We start from the raw sequence: 27346 nt of genomic DNA on the forward strand, positions 1-27346 counted from the left end.
TTGGCAGTGTACGAAGGCGATGTTTCACGCAGGCTATTAAAGTTTAACACCTTCAGAAAAGTCTTCCAGGGATTGAAAATATCTTGACCTTTTGCATTAGCCAGCATCCGAAGCTTAGCAGAATCGATGCTCACTTTAATATCCGTACGCGACTTTTGTGGTGGTAATCCCCATGAATGCTGCGTCTTCACGATTAGAAAGGACCAACTTTATATGAATTGAACGTGGAAAATGATTAAACTATTGGTGAATAAATGACTGCTTATGAGTCTTATACAGTGTGTAGAATATTTATATACAAAATACATACATACTATCATAAATTTAAGCTATTGCTTTAAGAAGCAATACTGTTTTAAGGTAAAAGGAAGACGAAAGATGGGGTTACAATACTGGGATATCAATTCCAACGCCAATCAAACGAGGTGACATTTTGAGTTCGCGGCGGGTAATTTAAACGTAGTAAAAATTGAAAATTTCCCTGCTCTAAGCATCTGAAAATTCTTGTGATGAAATCAGTTATGATGTCGTGTGTCCTTCGGTGATATATAATTCATGTCTTTATAGTTGACACCTATGGGTGACTTTCACGTTTGGGTGGTGGATGATGATGATGATGACGATGATGATGTGATAATTATGGGTTGATGATGATGATAATCATGATGATCATGATGATGATGATGTAGGAAGAGGGTATCCCAGGCACATAGCTTACTCATGTCGAATAACACCGCGTGATCTGCCCAGAGCTTAATGTTCCCATACGATGGACGAATCAACTTCAACAGCGTCATATGCCCTCGGTTCTTAAGAATACTGGGCTGATGACCTTAAATGTTAGGCCCCTTTAAACAACAAGCATCATCGTAACAATACTGCGCAGAAATTTGGAGTTAAACCCAGTCACGCAGTCTAGCAAATAGGAATTATATAAGGCGACCTCTCTTACCTGCTAATCACGCCTTAACGATTATAGCCACCAGTCGGGTTTCTGACGGAGTTACAGTGTCGTGGATTATAATCCATTTCAGGGTGTTCTGCGAGCTACTCTGCATGTCTCCGTATGTCGGTGCTCGTCTGTTCATAACTAGTAACGTAGTCTCTACCTTTCACGGCAAAGGTAAATATGTTTCGTTATTTACTTCTGTTGCGCTTTTCACCCAATATAACTACTCTCTTAGTTTTCTGTGTCCTGTTGGAGCAAAATCAGTGTTCAGTTCCATAACCTATCTCCGTACACTCTCTTAATCGCCTTCATTCTTTGATCGTATTCATTATGACTTACTTACACAAATGAAATTTAGATTTTACTTTAATTACCACAGTGGGTCGCGCAGATTGCAATCAGTACCTCACTAGTGATTCTCCCCCAGTTCTACGGTTCAGTCTGCACCCTTATATTTCATTCGTTTTCATTCCTTCATCCTTCATTACGTCTTTTACCCATTATTTTTCCAGCGCGGTAGAATTCTCATGATTCCTAATTACTGGCTTGTAGATTACCTTCTTAATTAAAATTATGAATTGTATAGAAATGTTTCATTCCAATGGCTGGAGAAGAGCTCCGTTTGAATCATCGTCGAATATTTTAATAAGAGCCTCACTGAACAATGTTTCATTTCGTTACAAAAATTGACCCCAATAATTTATAAAGTTAGCCGTGATTTGGCTAAAACAAATAATTTTGAAGTTCAGTTAGTGGTTGAATTTCGTTTCTGGGCCTATAGAAACTGCTGTGTGAAATATTCTAGCTTCCGGTAAGGTTCTTTCATCTGATGTTCAATTTTATGCAAATATTGTCAAGTAATTCTCGTTTTTGATAATAAATTAGTATCGCATAACGGTTTTCGCAGGCGCAAGGTAGATTTAGTCTTTTAGAATGAGAAAATAAGATGGTTCTTACCTAACATCTTGATCTCTCTGAAATAAAAATCTATTTGATGATTTGATGATCCCTGACCGTCCTAAATTGAATGTCTCCACAGAAATATAAATTCCATGACCTACTGAATCCATATCTTCCGTTAATATTGTAGAAACTATTCCTTACAAATATATCTATAAAATTCAATCGATTTGCAGAAGCAGTGCTTTAAGAACTAAATATCCTCATTTAGCAAATTTATTTTAGGAAGTCATCAAACCGGACTGAGTAGTTCAGAAGGTAGAGCACTGGACTTCCGAGCCCAATTTAGAAGGTTCCATCCTGGCTCAATCCGGTGGTACTTGAAGGTGCTGAAATACATCAGGTTGTGTCGGTAGATTTACTGGCAAGTAAAATAATTCCTTCGGAACAAAAATTCCGGCACCTCGGCGTGTCCAAAAACCGAAAATATAGTGCGTGGTTCTTAAATAGTATAACATTACGAAGTCATCAACACTTATCTTAGCACATATTATATTCTTTGAGTCAGGTTTGAATTTCGTTAGTTGGAACGGCTATATAAATAACCCCTCCTTTCCAGTTACTTCTTCTTTATTTCCGATTCACACTACTACGACTACTTTGATAACCTCACAACATAAAAAATAAGTCACTCTAGTGCGCACGCAAAGATGGATCATTAAGCCTGTACAGATGGCACAACGAACGAGTCCCGTGCTCAACCACGCGCGCACTGCCACTGCCCCTATGTGAGCACAAGGTAGTGCCGATCAGTAAGAAATTGATGTTTCAACGAACAGTGTATATCAACATGGGTAGATACACTGACTGACAGAGCAAATGCAACACCAAGAAGGAGTGGTTCGAAAGGGATGAAAGTTGGGGAAAAAACAGAGACGGCACGGACGAATAATTGATGTTTATTTCAAACCGATATGCAGGTTACACAATGCGCACGGCATCGACTCAGTAGGATGTAGGACCACCGCGAGCGGCGATGCACGCAGAAACACGTCGAGGTACAGAGTCAATAAGAGTGCGGATGGTGTCCTGAGGGATGGTTCTCCATTCTCTGTCAACCACTTGCCACAGTTGGTCGTCCGTACGAGGCTGGGGCAGAGTTTGCAAACGGCGTCCAATGAGATCCCACACGTGTTCGATTGGTGAGAGATCCGGAGAGTACGCTGGCCACGGAAGCATCTGTACACCTCGTAGAGCCTGTTGGGAGATGCGAGCAGTGTGTGGGCGGGCATTATTCTGCTGAAACAGAGCATTGGGCAGCCCCTGAAGGTACGGGAGTGCCACCGGCCGCAGCACATGCTGCACGTAGCGGTGGGCATTTAACGTGCCTTGAATACGCACTAGAGGTGACGTGGAACCATACGCAATAGCGCCCCAAACCATGATGCCGCGTTGTCTAGCGGTAGGGCGCTCCACAGTTACTGCCGGATTTGACCTTTCTCCACGCCGACGCCACACTCGTCTGCGGTGACTATCACTGACAGAACAGAAGCGTGACTCATCGGAGAACACGATGTTCCGCCATTCCCTCATCCAAGTCGCTCTAGCCCGGCACCATGCCAGCCGTGCACGTCTATGCTGTGGAGTCAATGGTAGTCTTCTGAGCGGACGCCGGGAGTGCAGGCCTCCTTCAACCAATCGACGGGAAATTGTTCTGGTCGATATTGGAACAGCCAGGGTGTCTTGCACATGCTGAAGAATGGCGGTTGACGTGGCGTGCGGGGCTGCCACCGCTTGGCGGCGGATGCGCCGATCCTCGCGTGCTGACGTCACTCGGGCTGCGCCTGGACCCCTCGCACGTGCCACATGTCCCTGCGCCAACCATCTTCGCCACAGGCGTTGCACCGTGGACACATCCCTATGGGTATCGGCTGCGATTTGACGAAGCGACCAACCTGCCCTTCTCAGCCCGATCACCATACCCCTCGTAAAGTCGTCTGTCTGCTGGAAATGCCTCCGTTGACGGCGGCCTGGCATTCGTAGCTATACACGTGTCCTGTGGCACACGACAACACGTTCTACAATGACTGTCGGCTGAGAAATCACGGTACGAAGTGGGCCATTCGCCAACGCCGTGTCCCATTTATCGTTCGCTACGTGCGCAGCACAGCGGCGCATTTCACATCATGAGCATACCTCAGTGACGTCAGTCTACCCTGCAATTGGCATAAAGTTCTGACCACTCCTTCTTGGTGTTGCATTTGCTCTGTCAGTCAGTGTATATAAACATGTGACATAGTGGAAAAGAGGGGCAATTGTGTTAGGCCGTGCCCGTAGATTTACGGTGCGATAAGTAGCTGGATTTGTTGTTGTTTCGCAGCGAACTGTTCAACGTGTAGTGTACTATACGTGGCCACGGAGCACGAAGTCAGAATTGTGGTCGGAAAGCGATCCTCACTGGGAGAAGCCGGAGATATGTTTCACGGCTTGTGAATCAAAATCGCCTCCAAACCCGACAGGAATAGCTAGTCAGTGAATGAAGGTCCATCCCAAACTGTTAGCGAGAGAAAATTGCGACGGAAACTGCATGCAATGAACATTCAGATTTGGTCTCCTCACAAGAGGCCATTGCTCACAGCGGCACATAAATATGCACGTCTGCAATGGGCTGGAAATCATCAAACATGGACAGTAGCTGACTGGCAAAACGTAGTGTGATCAGACTTATCACGTGTTTCTTGCCGATTAGTTATTTCACATCAGGCTGTCAAGCCCACTTAAATGCATGCACCAACTGACCCATGAGCGATATTTTCACACCATTCACAAACAGGCTGCATAAGGAATAGTATTACTAGAATCGCTCCTCATTTCATATTGTCAAAGCCAAGGATCAGACTGAGACAGATCAATGAAACTAACAAACATATTCTAGCCCGTACCAAAAGATATATTGCAGTGTAAACACTAAATCTAGCCAGCAAAGGTAATTAATATACACACAAAATGAGATAAGTTGAATGAACATGTTCAAGAAAATTTTACTGAAGCACTAACATTTGTACGGTACCAGGAAGGCATAGGCCCTGGCACATACGAGTTATAAATCTTTATTCATGAGCGAACGGCTAAGTTACGATGCACGAACAGCTGTGCGAGAGAATGTTCTCGTTCTCACTGCACTGTGTGAGGGAGACTGCGTGAGTGGATCAAGGTCAAGTGACGTCAGCACTGCCTGTAGCCTGTCTCTCCTTACAATTCTCTCGAAACCATTTTTAAGATTCTAAAAGGCTGAGTTAATAAATATGAGACCAACACTAAATTGTGGCCTATATTTTTAAAGTACAACCCTGCAAATTTGAAATTAATCCGTCCGGTGGTTTCCAAGATATAACAAGTTGAAATTTGAGAAGTGTTATCACCCCTTCATCACCCGACTCAGAGCGCTGTTCGCAGCCGGATATAAATAGGTCAACGAACCGAGGTGTGTGTACTCTACGATTATGACAGAACGACAGTATGCTCCGTCGCGATCCGCGAAGACGTAGAATTTACACTCCAGCACTTTGAAATTGTGCTTTTCTATAAACTTTACGTCGCAACTAAAGTTTCTACCGCATCGCGACGAATGAAATGTTAAAAAATTTTCTCTGACTAAATCGTCATTGTATAATATTTAGGAGTGTGTTAACCGAGTGAAGTTACAGTAGAAATTGGGAATTGAAGTGTAATTGGAGATTCAAGTATTTCATTTACCCGTTGACGGTATTGTGGACTTTGCCATTTTCTCGTAATTTTGAACTTTGTCTTTGACTGTGACAGTATTCTAAGACATTGCGTGTGATAAACTAAACTTCTAATTTATGACCATTTAAACGATTCTGAGATTATGAACTGCGTGGGATACTATTCCACGAAACGTTCAACAAATAACAAGGCTAAATGTGACTATTTTTTCGTGTATTTTTTCGAATTTTCGATTACTACGACGAGAAACTAACTGAATGTTAGGAACTTTTTTATGGCAATATTAGGTCGTACGGACTAGTGTTATGCAAATTCAGTCATAAAATCTTCTTAATCTATGAACATTATTATCCCAGAGACTGTTGTAGAGACTGTTATTAATGAAATTTTTTCATGTGTTTCATGGACTGTGATGATTATTCTACGGTCAAACCTACGACATAAACAGTGACTATTATGAACTGTGAGTGTTGAATCCTTTTTCTATAAACGGTGTGTGTGTGAAGAACTGTGTTTTCCGTTTTGACAACGACTGTATGTCATTACTTCATTAACTTGACTTACAAATCACACTGTAGCATAGACTGTGATATTCTAAGCCACGTATTCAACATCGTGAAATAAAAGTGAGAATGCTAACTTGCATTGAGACTTGTGACAGTGTATGATGCTAATGTTAATGATAATTGAGAGCTATATATCCATTATTTTGTGCCAATGGAAATTTCCGTGTTCCGACATTATCTTTAAAAGAACATCGGAAATCTTGGCAAAGTGCTGTGAGATTCTGCTGCGTCAAACGTCATTTCCAGCGTGGGATTAACGTGGTTTTCTTCCATCATGGTACCCATCGAGGGACGTCAACGAGGGATAATAACGTGGTATCTTCATTGAACGGACTTGTCACGCTGCTGGCGCTGAGTTCGAGCCTTGGCTGCACGCTGCAGAAATTTCCAGACACCAAGCCACAGGAAAGCACTTCATCAACACTTAAAAGCAGATTCCAGGTGATTTTCTTGTGTTTTGAGTGAGTAATTCCACTTAGACACCGACTTTTAACAAAGCACTCAGTTAATCATAGTGCTCCATCCAACAACAGAAAAGCGCTTCGTGTGAATTTCAGCTTGCTATTTCTAATAATTTAAGAAGACTTCGTGTCTTTCTTTTGAACAGTAAATTCTTCTTTAAAATCATTTATAACTTAATTTCCCGTAGATGAACTCTAGGGTTTGCAAGTGCACTATTTCATTTTTCTTCAACTTAGACGAACTGTAGGAGTATACAGCAAGTGTTTGAAAAACTTTTATTTGAACTGTAAGATTATTAATGAAAGTGTGTGTTAATATTATGTTTTCAAATGTTATAAAAACTGTAGGTTTGCATCACAAGTGATGGATTTAATTTTTACGCAGCCTAGAAATTTGGTTTAGTGAAATCCTATGTGCAACATGGTATTTTGGTATTTAAATCCATTTAAGAAATCTTAGATTAACTGTAGGGTGTTTACAATCTCTGAGTGATATTTATTTTGGACATTTTCTCAAGTGGATGTCTCAGAATACAACAGCACCGATATTTTAATTTTGCATTTTTGTAAATATTGACTGCAAATTTAATTTTGAAGTTTCAACTGCAGGGTGATTTACATGAATATTTTTAATAAATATTGTCAAAAAGATTTTACCATCTATTATTCGCCCTGCGAGAGGAGCCTCCGTGGCTCAGACGGCAGCGCGTCGGCCTCTCACCGCTGGATACGGTGGTTCAAATCCCGGTGACTCCATGTGAGATTTGTGCTGGACAAAGCGGAGGCGGGACAGGTTTTTCTCCGGGTACTCCGGTTTTCCCTGTCATCTTTCATTCCAGCAACACTCTCCATTATCATTTCATAGCATTTATCACTCATTAATAAATCACCTTGGGAGTGGTGACCCCATTGTAATAACAGCCTATATATGTTTCATTCATTCCATCCCTGACCCAGTCAATGACTGGAAAACAGGTTGAAGGTTTTCATTTTCATATTCGCCCTGCGAAACTTTCCATCTCTCTACCGGCTCCATTAAGTAACCGAACACTACCTGAGATCCTTCCCATGCTCTGGCCCCGTAATCATTTCCTGGTACAGTACCCGTTTTTCGCAGTGAATTACATGTTTCCTTCATGGATTTATGCGAAGTAACATTATTATTATTATTAACAAATACATCGCAGTTGGGAAATAACCCGGTGGCAATGATCAATTACGGTAGTGTGATTATACGGTAAAAGTGAAACGTAATTATCCAACAACAACAACAACAAGTGTACAACAAGATATTCCATGGAAAGAAAATATCACAAGAAATACCACTATTTTAACATTCTAAGTCCAGTAATATAAACAAATTCAAAAAGAACTTAAGTATTTTCAGTGCTTAACACTACGGCTTACAGTACTATAGGTGGAGCTTACTACTAGCTTAACATTGCAAGTGATAATGAAGTAAAGTTAAAACATAATTATCCAACAACTACTACTACAACAAGAGTGCAACAAACGATTCCATGGAAAGAAAATCTTACAAGAAATACTACTAGTTTAATATTCTAAATCCAGTATTATAAACAATTTCCCACACAACTTAAGAATTACCAGTGCTTAACACTTCGCCTTACAATACTATAGGTTGAGATTACTTACTACATGGCTCTACACACGCGTTTAATGCGACATGTTAAAATATCATTTTCCTACGAATGCGCGTGGCAGTAACGTGAAATATGATGAAGCTGAACAAATTGTAGAGAGAGAATGAGGACTATTTCCGAATTTATTGTCGGAAGCTGTGCGAAATTCTCAATGGTACTCGGGTTTCATATTGTATCTCTGATCACTGGCGTGGTGCTCCAAAGTTGATGATAGATACTTCCCTTAATATATGCCCTATCGAAAAGAGTAAATTGGTTCTTTCGTTTTTCCCTTTACCCAACTGGAAGTCACATACACTACATGTCCCACGGAACTTGGACTAAATGTCCAATTTTTCTTAATCATCTGCCTTATTATCTATCCGTCATACGATAAATACATACAATGCATAAAGGAACGGAAGTAACATATTCAGAAATTGTTGTATAGTCTTTTGATAGACCTAATGTTAACAACAATATTTGAGAATAATCTTCTTATAAATACCAACTCCATGTGATTACCATGATATCATATGCACCTGATAAAAAAATCCTGAGTGAGTAGATTCCAAATACGTAGTTTAAATGAAATAAGTCCAGCAGTGTTCTATTTTAGGAATATACAAACAGACGGATAACCAGGCAGACAGACACCGAAGGAAAAGTTCTACCTCATGTTTTCTCGGTGTTCAGTTACATTACCGGTATGAAGGGTTAACTTTCAAGCCAAGCGAAACATGGTTGCAGAGCATAAAGCCCGTAGAAAATGATAATTTGAAGAGTAAGCGAAATTATGTACATAACGAAAAATGTAAAAGGAAGGGGTGTTTCATATAAAGTCTACAGATATGACATATAATCAATATTATAAGAGAAAATTTAAAAACCCTCTTCTGGCCTTCCTATAAACCCCCAGCGTTTCCAGTGATCATTAAATGATATGCATATTGGAACCTGCCCTGGATGAGTAGACTCTAAATGTGAAGTTTGGTCAAGATAACATCAAGTGTAAGATAAAATTGAAAAGAAACATGTCTTCGTATAAACCCCCAGTCTGTCAAGTGATTTTTAAATTATATGTATACTTATACCTGCTCCTGGATGAGAAGACTCTAAATAAGATAATTTGTCGAGATATAATTAATAGTGTGAGAGAAAATTGAAAAAACGTATATTCTGGTCTTCCTACAAACCCCCAGTCTATTGAGTGATTTTAATATAATATCCATATTGAAACCTGCTCCTTGATTAGTAGACTCTAAATATAATGATTTGTCGAGATATAGCCAACAGTCTAAGAGAAAATTGAAGAAAACTCTTCTTATCTTCCTATAATCTCCCAGCCAAATCAGTGATTTTTAAATTATATGCATACCTAAACCTGATCCTGGATGAGTAGACTATAAATATGAAATTTGGTCATGATCGTTTCAGCCGTTTACACGTTATGTTGGAGCAAACAAACAAACAAACAAACAAACAAACAAACAAACAAACAAACATATAGACAGACAAACAAACAAACAAACAAACAAACACGAAAGCTAAAAATTACTGATACGATCTTGAGTAGACCGAGAACGGATAAATATATCAAAATGTAGCGAAATGAATAACGTTACAGGCAGCGAACCCTTTACAACTTAATTTATAAGATGATAGTGAAGGAAAATGGTATCACAGTAAAATCACAATAAATTGCTCATCGGAAGTCATTTCATCCCGAATGAGCTATTAGCCTCTTCTCTCTCTCCATTCTTCGTTATCGATAATGCAGCTTGATCCCTCAATAAAAACCAACATTGGAACGTGAAACCTAGAATCAGAAGTAGTGGATGTTATAGGGGAGGCCTCTCTCCGCACGAGAATGGCATTTTTCATTAGCATTATAGACTCATCAGCTTTAGATTCGTATAAAAAGAGATTAAATATTAATCACGCATCGTGTGTTTTGATTCCATTGTGTTTGAAAATCAATTATTTATAATACATATAGATAAATACAGTATAAGTCCAGCTCCTTGCCGAATGGTTAGCATAGTGGGCTTCAGTTCATTGGGTGCCGGATTAAATTCCAGGTCGGGTTGGGGATTTTAACTGTGTACGGTCAATTCCAGTCACTCGGGGATTGGATTTTGTTATCGTATTAAAACACATCTACATGCAAAATACCCGCACTACAACACCGCAAAAACACACAATAATGAGTACATACATACATACATACATACATACATACATACATACATACATACATACATACATACATACATACATTGTTATTGCAGGGAACGGCATCCGGTCATAAAACTAGGACAAATGCTGATCCGACTTAACTGGAAAAGAGGCCAGAAGAGGAAGAACGATAGTTCTAATGTTTGTACTTCTATGTATGACCATAGACTAAATCTGTACTGTAGGGCAAGATCTCGGTCTGTTATCTTCCAAAATATTTACTGTATGTCGATTTGTCAGATCTCCAATAGTTCCAACGTCAGATCCCACAGAGATCCTCGGAGTAATATTATCCTTCAATCGCCACTTTGTGTTACATGTATCTGTCTGTTTCTAAACACACACTACAAGAACAACTTAAATTGATTATTGCAACAGTTTTCATTCTGGAAGTGGACAAAATTGATCTCGCTAGATAAGATGTGTGCAGCTGGTTAACCACTCATTTCCTTGCTAAAGCTTCTGGGATTGATATCATGTAAAATAGGACCTATATAGAAAAATATGAGTCAATAGTCTTACCACCAGCCTAATGAAGCACCCTCGTGCTGAAACACAGAATTCGATTTCTCTTAGGATTGATTAATTTGAATTTGATTAATCCAACTTTCACCATGAAGGGGCTGCCACAAGTACAAGGTATGTTGACCACACCGTATTTTGTCTTCTAAGTTATTGGTGAGTTTGCTAGTGTGCCACATAGAAATAACCATCACAGGAATAAATTTGGAATGTGGTATGATGTATGGTTCTTGAAATGTTACATAGATGATTGCGGAGTATGGTTATTGAACCGTATTGCGGCGATAGTGATGTGAAATCGTGTCCGGTTGATACCTAGAGAACCCCATAGCTGTACAAGAAATTTAGGGATTGTGCCTCGAGCTTCGATTATGAGTCCATGGATGGAAATATTGTCTAGGTAATATTTGTCCTTATACTGTAGTTAAAAAGTAACATTCACTATATTCTTCATGGTTATAACCCGATTTCTTATAAATTAATTTCCTCCGCCTTTTATAATATTAATAATAAAAATAATAAGAAGAAGAATACGAGTAGACACGATGAGGATTTGACGCTGATGGAATTATTATTATTATTATTATTATTATTATTATTATTATTATTATTATTATTAGTAGTAGTAGTAGTAGTAGTAGTATTTCTTCGTTATTACCATCCAAATAGCGCGTTTGAACTTTTCCGTTGGCCTGATGGTTTTCGCCTCTTTATCCTCCCAAAATCTCTTCATGAATGCAGTGTGTTGCATCTTGCGTTCAGTGGACCAATTCCTACCAGTTTTCTTTTTAGATTTCTCTACGAATTAGTGCTTGGCTACTATTGTGCTAAAAGCTCCACGATCTTCTATGATTTCGCCCGTGATCTTCATTTCTTGGAGGTCGGCCTTAGTTTCTTCTTGCCAGCTTATTTTAACCTTCTTTGAGTTGATTACATTAAACAATTTTTAGTGAGTCTGTTGCTGTCCATTCTATATATATGGCCATAGAATTTCAGGCGTCTCTTGCGTACGGAATCAGTGAACCTGTCAGTTAATGAGTAGAGGTCCACCGTTCTCCTGTCAATCCATACTCCATTTTATCTCGTGGGACCATAAATTTTCCGGAGAATTTTCTTTTCTTGTTTTCAGTTTCTATAATTTTTGAGTGACCTCCAAGGGATACGGTTTATGAGACGTAGAAAGCTTCCCGCAAAACAGCTGTCTTGTAATGTCGTAATTTTGAATTACGCAATATGACTTATTTGTTGTAGTAATTCCTCGTTAATCTGTACGCCTTATGGAGTTTAGTGGCTCTTTCTGTGTTTGCTTTACTGTCTAGTCCCGTTGGTAGTATGACATCTCCAAGGTATTTGAAGGGGGACACCTGTGAAATCATGCCGTATCACATTTCTAGCGGAGATCTTTTTCCATTTTGTCGATGTAGATTTTTCATGATCTGGGTTTTCTCGTACGATATCTGGAGAACTGCCATTGATGATATATTATGTAATCTCTGTTCGGCGTATCATGACTGCTACGTCATCAGCAAAGGCTAAACATTTCACCTTGACTTTGCTTCCAAATCTTTCGATGCTCAAACCTTTCACGTCCCTTTCCCATTCTTTAATAACTTTGTCTAAAACTAAGTTAAACAGAATAGGGGAGACGCAGTGACCTTGACGAAAGCCCGTACATTTCAAAAGGCTCAGAAATTTCCTCGAGGAATTTCACTCTAGAAGTCGTATTCGTGAGAGTTTGCCGAATTATTTCTATAGTGTCTCTGTCCACTCTGAGTTCTTCTAGAGTATCAAAAAACGGTCTGTATGTCCACAAATCATACGCCCTCTTAAAATCCACAAGATGGCGATCCTTCTGGTAGTTTGACCGATACTTAATCTAGTCTTCAAATTCCATATTTGTTTCAGCACATGATCGACCTTCCCTGACCGATCAGATGATCTGTCTGTTTTTCTAAACGGTTTAAGAGAGCTTTAGAAATAATTTTGTATGTGATCGGTAGTAGGGATATGTCTCTGTAGTTTCTTGGATCCGCCTGGCCGCCTTTTTTGTGCAATGGGTGTCTTAATGCACACTTCCAATCCTGTGGTATCGTTTCAGTTTTCCAGATTTCTACTAGGATTGCATCTACTTACGAGGTCATCTCCTAGTTTTCACATCTCTGCGGTGATGCCATCCTCTCACTCTCTGTATTGTCAGGTTTTGTGAATCGGGGTTCGGCATGGGCTTTTCGAAGATCAGTCTTTCTTGGAGGATCACAGTTGAGAATGTCTCGGAAGTAGTGGGCTTGAATTGTGCAGTTCTCTTTGGTGTTCGTTTCTAATGTTCCATATGCTCGATGGAAACATAAATTTGGTGGTTGAAAACTGGATAAATTCTCACGAAAAGTTTTGTAGAAATTCCTAATGTTGTTTTTGAGGAATTATTGCTGGATTTTTTGAGTTTGTTTTTGTCATACGCTCGTTTCTCCCATCGAATTATGTTTGAGGTAATTTTCTGCACCTTGATTTTTTTCAATTTTTGATGTCCTTTCCACTGATTCCCCGCTTTCATACGATCTTCAATGGCTTTATCACAGATCGTATTCCACCATCTATATTTTCGTTTTCTCGGAGGCTGTCCTAACTTCAGGGCTGATATTCGATGTATTTTACGTAGGTCTGGCCAGCCCTTGGGATCTTGCTCTCGTATGTATTGTAAGAAGGTGCTGATGTTCTGTTTAAAGCATTCTGGTTCAACTGTTTTAGATCTATTGTTTTTATGTCTGGATCGGTTGGGTTGGAATCTCACTTTGATTTGTGACAGATGGCGAACTGATTCGACCACTCCCTTCCTATCTGACATTTTGTATTTCGTACAGATTTTTTTTCTGGAGATTGCAACGTGTTTAAACTGGAATTCCCCTAAGAACGGTTTCAGTGATTTCCATGTTTTCATTTTGTGAGGAGGTTTCACAAAATACTTAGATATGAGTTTCAAAGCGAAAGTTTTACAAAAGTCTATAAGGAATTTTTCTTTCTTTCCCGTCCTTCGATATGCCGAGTGATGGCCTACAATCCGTTTGTGTTGTGTTTCCGCTCTCTGCCAATCTTTGCGTTAAAATCACCTACAAAACTTTTCACATGATGTTTTGATGCAATCTTGCTTGTGGTTTCTTTATTATTAGGTCCAAAAACGCCAGTAATATTCTATACAGAGATGGCTAAAAGTGGCAATGACCACCATAATGTTGAAGCAAACCAGCGTCAGCCCCTCTCTTCATTCAACTGAGTCATGGTAAAAGTGCTTCCTCACCATGTAACTTCATCTTTCCAACATTCTCAGTCAGTATCCTATAGCAGTTCAGATCTCGTTGCTTAAATTTATTCTTGACAAAGGTACGTACGCGGTAATATGAGCCATCCTCGGCCTCTCCATTGACAGTACCTCTTGCATTCCTGCGTCCGTTTAATAAGTCTAAAAGTCTGAGTCAATGCTTCTACTCCTTAATGTTGAAATCTTTACTTAGTAGACAAAGTGGGAGTTCTCATACTACGAAGAACGTAAAATTAAGAAATTTCCTCAATTTTGGCTAACGTTAAAGGGATAAGGGGCCCGGAAAAGTTTCAAATTGTGAGTCTTGGATAGCTCTTTCAAACTAAAAATACAAAATTTCGAAAATCAATTCTTGCCTACGTACAGTTCCGGAAAAACAGCCTAAAACGCTTGTTTCCTTACTCGTTTCATTTTTCATTCAAACCCTAGCCAAATAAATGTATTTTCATAATTCTTTCTATAATGTGTTCCTCCGCTAAATAACCTTTTTTTGCCCAATCCATTTTTTTAAATATTCACACCGAATATTGTTGTAAGTAGACTTCGGACTATTAGACGGTAATAGGTTAGAATGCAAACTGATTTGGTTAATAGGAAGTGTAGCACAACCCGCTCTTCCATACTGTAGCAAGAGTAACATAAATTATAGGAGTTCTACTGTCTATGCAAACCTTATAGCATAACTGTTGTACACGGTAGGGTACACTTCTTATTGGCTTAAATAAGTTTGCAGTCTAACCTATCAGCACCTAAAAATCCGGGCTCTAGTTATAAGGGTCTAAATGAAACTCTGTATAGACTTTCATTAGCGCTCTTAGTGGTAGAAAAAGGCAAAACGCTAATCCAATCGACTGGGTAACGATGATTAAGAAATGGATTGTAATTTTTAGAAATTAAAAAATAATATATTCTCACACTTTATTATATTATATTTACCTAAAATTCGTAGATCATATCCGTAGGGTATTTTCGACATTGAACTGCTTGATTGAAAGGTTAGAACTGTGGATTTTTGACACGTTTCCTATTTTAAGTATATTACTCGGTTTTCATTCATTACTGTCTCACTCACTATTATTTAAATATTTTCTCAGAAACTTCCCTTTCCTTTCATTCAATTTTTATTATGCTCTGCAATAGTCGCGGGCTCAGCTGCATATCTAATTGAACTGCGATTTTTGGCCACTTTTAATTAATGAGAATTTCGAGGAGCCACCGGTTCGTGTTAACAGGGTATCGGTATTCAGTGAGCCGTGACAATGGGGAGAAGAACGGGCATATTTTTAAAAATTTTGTCAGTTAGTAACATTTTATTCAGTACTAAAGAAGTCTTGTTATAAAATGAAAAATGATGAAGAACTGGAGGAAATATGAGGGGAATAGTTTAAATTTGAAATGAAAATTTTTCTTAATGAAGAAAGAAGACAGAAAAACGTAAATGGTAATATATCTTTATTTTTAATGAAGATATGTCAGGTTGCATCAGTGACTTGTCGCATATTATCAGACTAGTACCACACAACGTTTTGTGGACTTTCACATAGGAACTGTTAATTTTCCAGACAAATGCTTACTCAACTGATAAATGGCCCATAGATAGATAGATAGATAAAGAATGGGTGAACCCTGCCTTCGCAGGGCTCCACACGTAGGTCTGTGAAGACCCTTTGTGTCCCTTAAACGGGTTTGCCTAGTCCAGACCTAGTGCTCCTATAAAGGATACCAGTGTCCGGATGTTGGCATTCCTGATGTCTTCCAGGCTCACGAAATGTGAGCCAAGGTATCGATGTCTAGTGCTTGCAAGATCCTCACACTGACATAACACATGCGCGGAGGTCTCCTCCTCCCTACCGTATCTTCTACACATCGGATCCTGACTGATTTTCATGATGTGTAGGTGTCTCTGTAAGGTATTGTGGCCTGTCAACAGTCCAACTACCATTCGCATTCTGGTCCTATTCAAATTTATCAGGACCTTTTTATAACTTTGGCTAGGCCCTTTGATAAGCTCACGTGCCTGCCTTGCTATAGTTAACCTCTTCCAAATGTCTAAGTGAGACTGGTTTGTCCACTGGGATATTACCAGTTTCACGCTTCGGAGTGACATTCCCAGGAAGGGCTCTGGTCCTATAAAAGGACCTTTTGAGCCTTGTTTCGCTAGTTTGTCAGCTTCTTCATTTCCACTGATACCTGTGTGCCCAGGGACCCATAATAGGGTAACTGAGCTAAATTCACACAGCTGATCTAACATCCTTTGGCATTCCCATACCATTTTTGATGTTGTTTTAACTGCACATAGTGCTTTTAACGCTGCCTGGCTATCGCTGCAAATAGTGATACATCTTCTGTGTCCAGGCATTTTCCATATATATACAGCACAGGCCAGTATTGCATATACTTCGGCCTGGAAAACAGTAGCGTATTTACCCATAGGTAGGGAGAGCCTTGTCTTCGGCCCCCAGACCCCGGCGCCTGTGCCCGTCTCTGTCCGCGAGCCATCTGTGTACCATGTACAGCCCCCAGACCTAAGACGGGCCCCAGCATCCGCGGCCCACTCCTCCCTTGTGGGTATCACCACTGTGAATTTATAGTTCAAATTAAAGCTAGGCTTCATCAGGTCCCCAATCATCATTGTCATAGGGCAAGTCTGGTGAAGCCTTGTGAGAATAGAGGCATGACCTCTATTCGGATTCTTGAAGGACCATCCTCCGAGTGACCAAAGGCGGTAGGCACTCATTCCCGCTATTTCCTTAACATATAGATGTAAGGGGGGAAGACCTAGGATGGCCTCCATTGCACATAATGGTGTAGTATCCAGTGCCCCTGTTATTCCTAGACACGCAAGTCTTTGGACACTGTTTAACTTGGTGGTCACAGTTTTACTCTCCGAGCCTGGCCACCAGACTAAAGATGCATAGGTGATCGTGGGCCGTACAATAGAAATATAGAGCCACTGGACCACCTTAGGTCCTAGGCCCCAAGTCTTTCCAACGGCCCTGCGACAGGCCCACATAATCTTGCGAGCCTTATCCACCTTATGGTCTATGTGTTTCTTCCAGCTCAGTCTTGCCTCAAGGATTACCCCTAGGTACTTAACTGAGGTTGTCTTAACTAATTTTTTCCCAAATAGGAAAGGCTCTGACAGTCCGTCTAGCCTCTTCCTCCTGGTAAATACCACGAGCTCCGTCTTGTCGGGATTAACCGACAAGTCCGTGTCGTGGCACCATCTTTCCACCCTACGTAGGGAGCTCTGTACGAGCTCTGAGACCGTACTGGGGAAATTTCCAACCGCCATCAGGCTAATGTCATCTGCATAGCCTTGGGCGTAAATTCCTCCAACATTTAACCTGGTAAGTAGTTCATCCACTACCAGACACCATAATGTTGGTGATAATACTCCTCCCTGTGGACACCCCCTGTCTATATTAGCTCTCAACATAACTGCGTTGAGGGTAAACAGAACTTGACGGCCCTGCAGCGAGGCCATAATCCATTTTATGAGCATCCTGCTCACTCCTCTTCTCTCTAGACTAAGTTCTATGGAGCCCAAAGATGTGTAGTTAAAGGCCCCTTCTATATCTAGGAATACAACCATAGCAAGTTGCTGCTGATCCAAGGCACTCTCCAGCCTAGAAACTAGCTGGTGTAGTGCCGTCTCAACCGACTTCCCTGGTTGATATGCATGCTGATGAGGATGCAGGGGACGGTCTCTTAAAACTTTCTCCCTGATATGTCTATCCACTAGTCTTTCCAAGGTCTTAAGAAGAAAAGACGTTAGACTGATGGGTCTATAATCCTTAGGTCTAGTATATGAAGACCTTCCGGGTTTAGGTATATATACTACCTTCGCCTGACGCCACAAGGAGTACACGTACCCCATAGTGAGACAGGCTCTAAAAATTCTGACCAGGTATGGTATAAGGACCTCACCCGCTTCCTGAAGAAGCGCCGGGAAGATCCCATCCATTCCTGGGCTTTTGTAAGGGGCAAAAGATTCTAATGCCCACTTCACCCTTCTGTGGGTAACAATCTCTGCGGCTTCCTTCCAGCCACTTCTATCGGGTCTGAAGGATCCGCTCGATTCTACTTCACTATTTGTGACTGCTGAACCTGGAAAGTGGGCATCAAGCAGTAGGTTTAGGGTCTCCCTCTCTGTGGATGTGTATCCGCCCGAAGGTGACTCCAGTGAGCCCAGCCTTGCCCTTCCATCCAAGGTTAGAATTTTATGAAGCCTTGCCGCTTCATGTTGACTTTCAATGGAGTCACAAAACTGTCTCCAAGATTTCCTAGAAGCCTTTTTGACTTCTGACTTATACCTTCTTTGTGATTCTTTATAAGAATCTAGGCTTTCTTGATCCTGAAGTTCCCTGTATTTATTCCAGAGCCTTCGTGTGTTTCTCCTCAGGTGTTCAAGATAACTATTCCACTTGAAACCTCCTGTTGCTCTTTTTGCCTTAACAACTGGGCAGTTTAATTCATAAGAGGTAACCAGTATTTGTGTGAGAAAGCTCACACTAAGCTCCAGCTCCTCTTTGTTCTTAATTATATTTGAGGGTCCTCCTTCCAGTCCCCTCCTCACGTCCTCCCTAAAAGACGTCCAGTTGGTTCGTCTAGGGTTTCTATAAGGTGGGATCTCGAAGGAGCCCTCTATATGAAACACAATGTGTCTATGGTCTGACAAGGAAGGTTCTAAAGAAACTTTCCAGTCTTTAAATTCCTGTATAATTCCCATGGAACCCAGGGTAAGATCTATGATCCCCTCACTCCTGTTATTGATGAAGGTAGGGGTATCACCTATGTTCATGATCTCAAGATCAGTTGTACATAGAAATTCTATGAAATGCTCTCCCCTTCGGTTTGTGTGTTTGCTTCCCCAAATGCTGTGATGAGCATTGGCGTCGCATCCTACTATAAGGTTTAGTCCTTGTTTCTTACAATATATCACCAGTCTCTTGAACTCCTCCGGCGGGGGTGGAGATTCAGAGTCTCCTGGGAAATATGCAGAACAGACAACCAGATCTCTTGGCTGTCCGCCCTCTTCATATCTCACTAGAACTGCTACAAGGTCTCTAGTAATGAAGCCTGGTATAGCCCAAGCGTTATGATCCTTAACTAGTATACATGCTCTAGGCTTTTCCTCTGCTATTCCACTGAATAGAGTGAAGCCTGCACATCTTAGTCCCATGATACGCCCCTGTCTAAGCCAGGGTTCTTGTATCAGGGCGACCGAAAACCTGCCTTTCTGGATACTTCTAATAAGTACCCTGGAGGCCGCTATACAATGTTGTATGTTTGCCTGTATGAAAGTAATCATTCCTTACTTTCATGCAATACTTTACCTTATGCGGTCTCCGGAACGTGCTGCTCCGTCTCCCACGATGAATCTTGAGGCTTGGCTGGCCCCGGTTCCTGTCCGGGCTCCCGCTCTTCGCCCCTGCTAATCTCAGTGTTGTCTGTGGTGGGGTTGGTCCTCTGCTTGTCACGCTTGCCCTCCACCAAGGTGAAGGTAGCAACATGCACCCCGCAGAAGATCTTCTTCCCCACCACTTTCTCCACATCTCTGGAGTCCATGCTGACCACAAGTCGGACACCTCTCTTCTCCTCCTTGCGGTCATAGACCCTCCAGCTGTTGGGATTTAAGCCATGGTTCTGGCGTGCCATTCTTCCCAAAAGGACGTTATTGTCCTTTGGTTGTCCTGGTATCCAGACCATGACTCTCTTATAGGAAAGGAGTTTATCCATGCCCACAATTGTGAGCCTGGCTCCTTCCCACGGTTGTAGACCTGTAACAAGACTAGAAAGCCATGCTACAGTCTCATCATTCTCTGCGATAATGACGGCCGCACCTCTCGACAGATAGCAATCCAGGAACTGAGGCTTAATGGGCCCCTGCTCTGGAAGCCCGTCTATCAGATCGGTGATAGCCTCCTCCACAGATTCTACTTGTTTCTCGGTTAGCTGCTGGTCAGGATATCCTACAGGTACAATGGCCATCCTGATCCCAGCTTTAGCTATCCTAGCATACTCCACCTTGGGTTTTTTGTGGGTCGGCCGATCTTCTTCTGGGGTTGCCCCCGACAGAAGTCGTTTCCCCACTGGTGTCTTGGTGGGTGGAGTCCTCTGTGCCCTAGAAGCAGAGCCCTTTTCAGGGTCCCGCCTCTTGTGCCCATTGGATCCACCCACAGTCGTCGCTGTCATGGCAGTAGAAGGCCTCTCAGCTCCAGGAGTTTGGCCATCTTTGGCCTGCTCCCGGGCCTTTAAGGCCTTCTTGTACCTCCTCTTCTCAGCGCCGGAGCGCTGTTTATTCTTCTTCTTCTGGACTAGTAGATTGCCCACCTCTAGAGTGAGCTCTCTTACTGTCGAGGTCGTACTATCCGAGGGTATCTCCGAAGAGTCCCCATCGGTTGTTGAACTGGTGTTTCTCTCGGAGGCCCCAGAAGAGCTCTCCGGTTTATGGGTAGCTACAGTACTCATTTAGGTCCCACGAGGAGCTAGGGAAATATATGTCCGCCCAGGCAGAGCCCCGCATACCCGGGTAAGGCTACTTACTTCGAGAGGGCGCCAAGTATCTCGAAGGCTCCGTTCAGGACACATCTCCCATGTGCCATGCACCCCATCGGCACGGGTCGCGTTACACCTTAGGGTTGGGTGGTGCTTTAGCTTCCTCCTCCTTGTATACCGAATGGTTACCCAACAGGGCTCCACTCGGCATCGCAAGAAAGGAGCTACTAGTCCCCCCCACCACGAAGAGGATCTTCAATTGAAGAGGGTAACCAAGGTTAATCCCCTACAATTGTAGAAGCACACACGAGGGGGATAAATGGCCCATAAAAGGAGACTGTGTCTGTGAATGAGTTCTGTGAGAACATTCTTCCAGTTGCCAACATATCATCGTTGCGCCTGGACATACCGCTATGTGACAATGTTATGAGGAGAAATACTGACCCGCAGCACATGAAAAAAAAAACTACAACCTGTTTTCCAGTCATTGACTGGGTCAGGGATGTAATGAATGAAACATATATAGGCTATTATTACAATGGGGTCGCCACTCCCAAGGTGATTTATTAATGAATGATAAATGCTGTGAAATGATAATGGAGAGTGTTGCTGGAATGAAAGATGACAGGGAAAACCGGAGTACCCGGAGAAAAACCTGTCCCACCTCCGCTTTGTCCACCACAAATCTCACATGGAGTGACCGGGATTTGAACCACGGTATCCAGCGGTGAGAGGCCGACGTGCACCCGCAGCACATGTATCACTTAAAACGAAAATTCGGTGATACAGGCTAGATCATGCAATACTGAACCTTAGATGACAGAACGTTTCTGGTCAGAGTTCTAGGCTGAAATATTATCACATAGCGCTTTTCCTAGGCGCAACGACGATGTAATGACACGATGTAATAAGAGTACCGAATGTGTTGTTATTTCTAGGATTTGATTAGAATTTGTCACAAACGATATCAGTCAGTTTAGTTGAAAGACAACAGAGGAGCAAAATAACCAATAAGTTTTGCGAGTATTTTTGTTTAACTATTATGTTGTAATAATTCTCAATTCTCCTCACACTTATATGTTGTAAAAATACCATCATTGGGTTCAATTGCATTTTAAGTGAGACATTTGGTCTGGAATAAAACTGAAAGAAGGACCAGTACATTGCCCAGGCGGCCTCACCTGCTATGCAGAACAGGGACCTTGTGGGGGATGGGAAGATTGGAAGCGATAGGCAAAGAAAAGAGAAGAGCGGCCGTGGCCTTAAGTTAGGTACCATCCGGCATTTGTGTAGAGAAGAAGTGGGAAACTGCGGAAAGCCACTTCGAGGATGGATGAGGCTATATTTTGCTATATTTTTCTACTTACACCATGATACAGATACATCATGTTAAATACCTACTTCTTTTCTACTATATACTGTACCGGTAAAAGAGCCCGACTCTCAGATTAAATGTTAAAGTAGCATGACTATAGTTCTCAGGGCGAAAACCTGGATTAATTGTAGCTAGGGCTCGGTACAGGAGGTAGGTCCTATCTACAATCTGCACAAGAGTTTATTCAAATAAGTCATGAATTGGCACATCACCTCTAAGTAGAAATGGATTGTCCTTCCCGTATTCCAATAGTATGGCTCGGGTTCTCCAGCTCACCAAGCCAAGCTGTTTGAAGCACGTTCCAGAAAACTCCAGGGATTCCGGGGACTCCAGATACTCCAGACAGGCAGCTGGACTGTCTGGATTGATGGCAAGTAGAGATGTCTCGAACTCTGAGGCCCGGGTCGAACCTCGGTGATCCAGGCGATGAGGCAATGAGACTGAGAGGATTGATGTTCCCAAGGTCACTAGTAGCACTGAGTCCATGAAAACCTTGGATGATCAACTTATATGCAGAGTTCTTGATAATTGTACATCAAGACTTCCAACACTCCTAAAACGATATGAGTGGTATTAATAATTTTAGAGTTCATCACTAGGAAAATCCCCTTCCCTGAATAACATTTGGCAACGAAAAATACAAGTCCCTTCTTGTGAAATTATAGTTAAACTCAAAGTTCATTACTGGCGAAGGTGCAAGTCTTTGCCTAAACTCGAATGAAAACACAAGTCCATTCACTTGGAAGTTTGAATATATTTAAAATTAATCACTGGTGAAATTCATAAAGTCTTTGAGTGACCACTGACGGAAACACAAGTCCTTCCACATAAATAAATTCACTGACGAAATTTATAAGTCTTTTAAACCAACACTGGCAAATGTACAAGTCTTTGAGTAAATGCAAGTGAAATCCTAACTTTGTTTAGAGCCGTTGGAAAGTTAAAGTTCACCACTAGCAATGTTAATCAATCACTGTCTATTAGAAGGATGAGATCCTCAACAGTCGCAAATATTCCACGTAAATAATACAAGTCCATTTCACGAACACTTAGAAAAAATCCAATCTCGAATACTCATAAATAATACAAGTCCATTCAATGATCACGTAGAACAGTTCTGGTCTCGAACACATGAAAATAATACAAGTCCATTCAGTGAACACTTAGAAAAATTCCAGCTTCGAAGACACGTAAATAATAAAAGTCCATTTAGTGAACACTTAGAAAAGTTTCAGTCTCGAAGGCACGTCAATAATACAAGTCCATTTAATTAACACTTGTAAATATTCTAAGTTCATTTACGAAGACTTAGAAAATTTTCTACAACACACGAAGTCTTATGAGTCCACTTATAATACTTGGAAGAATCGTCTTCCCACACTTGTATAATGACAGAGTTCCACGATGATAGTAGCAGCAAGAGTGTCCCCGCTGACTACTCAGCTGAGACTGTGTGAATAGGCTACAGTAGGTCCTCCTTTTATTCAATCCGGGGTGTCTACGTCATAATACGGTTTGGTTGAATATCTCCCGAATCCCTCGATGGATTTGCTTGAAACTCGAGCATTGGGACGTTTAGGTGATCCCAAACAAGATGACATATCGCTCGATTCGTTAGCATCATTATTATAGAAATTTCAAAATTTTCTCCATCGAACTCTCTAGAACAAGTGACGTGGAATCCAGAAAATACCAGTCAAGGCTGGTAACACGTGTTGAGACGAGCGGGCGGTCTAGAGCCCCTGTGGCTACGTCACAGCTCACAGTCTTCATACACTCGCTAGCTGGTCCTCGCTGCTGGTAAACAAACCAGGCGCGCTCGGAACATTACGCGTGGTAAATAAACGTAACTTATGCTCAAAAAATACTTATGTATAGATCGTAACCGGTACAACACTGTACTTTCTATTGTTTCCATTCTAACACCTTCCCAAACTTTTCCTTAAGGGGCACACTAACCCAAGTTTTAATTTTACATATAGATAGAGGCGGTAAGGCGTTGATCTCCTGAAATTATAAGGCATGTCTTAACGGCCAAATGCCTCTCCTGTCATCAAGCTCATTTGATGATCCATAGAAGATGAAAAAAGTGATTGTGAATGAAGGTGGGCAAGGAGGTGGAAGGAATCGGCCGTGTCCTATGAATCAGAACTCTCCCGCCATTTTTCTGGAAATAAAAGCAGGAAACTACAGAAAAATATTATCGGGATATCCGCTATTCAGTCCTCTTCCGAATGCAAAGTTTGGGTCCATAGCCGTAGCAACATGACGGCATCTCGGCAGTTGGACGTAAGATCAATACAATTCTTCTTCTTGTTAATCTTCCACCGTTATTCCCACACCTGCGGTGTCGCAGTGCAAACTGTGTCGCACATAAGGATTTGGTCATGTTTTACGTTCAGATGCCCTTCCTGATGCCAACCGTATATGAAGGGATGCAATCAATATCGCATGGTTCTCTCATGGTTGGTAGTGTTGTGTGTTGTATGAATTCTGGAAGGTATGGTGTTGAGGCGAACACAAACAGCCAGTCCACGAGCCAGAATTAATCAGATGTGATTAAAATCTCCGACCCACCCGGAATCGAACTCGGGACCCTCTGAACCGAAAGCCTCAACGCTGAACATTCAGCCAAAGAATCGGACATGTCCTATACAATTATTATTTCTAATAAGGTACCGTGCTCCAATTCTATTTTCATTCTCATTCTCATTCTCATATGTATTAAAACTGTACAGTCGCTCGAACAAGAAGGAGCTCACACTTAATACGATGGTTGGAGTATAATTCATGGCTATTTTTTTCGTCCGCATGAATGTGCGATCTACCAGACAATTGGAAATATACAGATAGGAGTGGGGAGTGTAAGGTAAATGGATAGAGAGAGAGATGTGGTTTATTTTAACTGGCAGAGTTAGGGACGCGTGTCACTTAACCAGTGAAATACATAAATAACATTAAATAAAATATTAAAATATTTAATAAATGAAAAAATAGACTGAAACAAGCTACTATAATATGCTCCTTTACATAAAGTATATTTTATAATACACAGTATAAATGAACATTTTGTTTCCTAAGTACAATAATATATTACCTACGAAGAAATTAACATACAACGAATTACAATAACACCAATAATAATATAGATAAACATACTGATATTTACAATGATTTGTCCAATTCCATAAATTTCTGACATTGACGAATTTTACAATTTTAATCTTACTACTGTTGCCGGAAAACATTACAAAATGGAAATCAGGATAATGATAACTATGCAGTGAACCACAGCTGAGTGCTCTCTAAAACTATTTATGAATGATATAATAAGAATAAGAATAAGAATAAGAATAAGAATAAGAATAAGAATAAGAATAAGAATAAGAATAAGAATAAGAATAAGAATACCACGCGGAGAAGAAGACTGCTATGGTTTCTATGATTAATGCCGAGTAGGTTTACCATGTGTGGGAGATAAAGCAAGGAAACAGTCAGTTATGACATCTTGTTCTACATATTGTTTATTCTCAGAGATTACAGTGAGCTTTAGATTCTCCACAATATGCTGCAAACTATGCGGGAGATGGATATCAGTCACCTCAACATGTGTGAATTTTGCAATCTCATGCTTCACAGCGTATTAATGTCCTCTTGTTTTCCAAACCAGCTCTTAAGCAATGGTCTTTTCACTTAGGGATGAGGTGAAAATTGCACGGAGGCAGGTCTAGTGAGTATGGCGGATATTCCAATACTTCCCACTGTCAGTGTTGAAGTTGAATCCGTTCAAGCTCTACTGCATGTGGTCTGGCGTTGTCATGGAGAAGCAAGACATTGTTGTATTGATAGTCTGTGGGAGAAGACTCTCATTTTAAGGTGTACGATACTCAAACTTGTAACCCTTCCGCTTTTCAACTCAGGGCTAGGAAGTTCATACATCGATCTAAAATTAATTTCGAGACATCTGTTAGTATAGAAGTATATGAAAAATTCTCGCAACACTTAAGACAATTTTTGAAATGAATTGTGTTGAAATGAAATGGCGTGTGGCTTCCGTAGAGGCCTGGTGCTGGTCTTTTGATTTGATGCCCGTAGGCAACCTGCGCGTCGTGATGAGGAGGAAATGATGATGAAGACTACACATACACCCAGTCCCCGTGCCAGGGGAATCAAAAAATTAACAAATTCCCGACCCTGCCGGGAAACGAACCCTGGACCCCTGTGACCAAAGGCCAGCACGCTAACGATTTAGCCATGGAGCTGGACTTCAACTCTGTTAATAGAGTAATATGGAGGGAAAGAAACAACTGTGCGAGCTTCATTTACTTCGTTTTCTCTTCGTTGAATAGAATTGGAATGGTCTAATAGTACGGAGTTACAAACTGTCACATTTTATTCGCCTTTCTGGTTATTACACAATGTATTATCTTCCTTCGCACTACAATGTTAATGGTGTATGTTACCATCTCATTTGTAGTGAACCTGGGTTCGAATCTTGACCTTATGGTAGGCCTATATCTGTTGTTGGTAAAGAGAAGTAAGTCTTTCAAACATTTGGGGGCAAGTACGGAGACAGTTGATAGAAGTATCAAACCTGGTTAAGAAGCCATGGATATTTACTGAGAGGTACGTTGTCCTATTTAGGAATTGTATTGGAAAAGTGTTTTAAACTGGATAATATTTTATGAAATATTATTCTATACAGGAAAAGTCTATATCCTAAAGGCTCTAAATATTGTCGTGATTTATTTCACGGTGTAATTTATTTGTTTTTTTACAAAGTTTCATTTAACCTTTCTTTTTTTCAGGAATTTTCCAAGGGACATTACCTAAAAAACCCGAAGCAATGCTGTATTATTGAAAGAAAGCACTCGTAACCGTTTCCAATCTTGAGGCAATAAGGTGCAGTCATTCAGTCGGCACGTGAGTAAAAGCATTCTTTAATTATGTTGTAAACTAGTACGTAAGCTTGTCTTTGACAGTAGAAATTACTATGTTAAAAAAAATGAAAATTGGGCATTTAAAATAAGCATGCTAATGTATCTTATGAATAAAAATTGCACAGGTCGACAGTCTTAATTATGGACATTCGAAATGGACATGTTATTATATCGTATGAACAGAAATTATA

At 41.0% G+C, this 27346-nt stretch overlaps 1 long non-coding RNA gene across 1 annotated transcript in view; it reads left to right on the forward strand.

The window, feature by feature from the left end:
- The window catches only part of LOC137499027 (uncharacterized), a 465253-nt gene extending 438146 nt beyond the window's left edge, over positions 1-27107 (forward strand). The window contains exon 3 of the long non-coding RNA XR_011017979.1: positions 27024-27107. This is a non-coding gene — a long non-coding RNA (uncharacterized lncRNA). The remainder of the gene's footprint in view (positions 1-27023) is intronic.
- Positions 27108-27346: the final 239 nt, after the last annotated feature.

This window comes from Anabrus simplex, chromosome 3, assembly GCF_040414725.1.
Source record: "Anabrus simplex isolate iqAnaSimp1 chromosome 3, ASM4041472v1, whole genome shotgun sequence".
In the NCBI taxonomy this organism is placed as follows: Eukaryota; Metazoa; Arthropoda; class Insecta; order Orthoptera; family Tettigoniidae; genus Anabrus; species Anabrus simplex.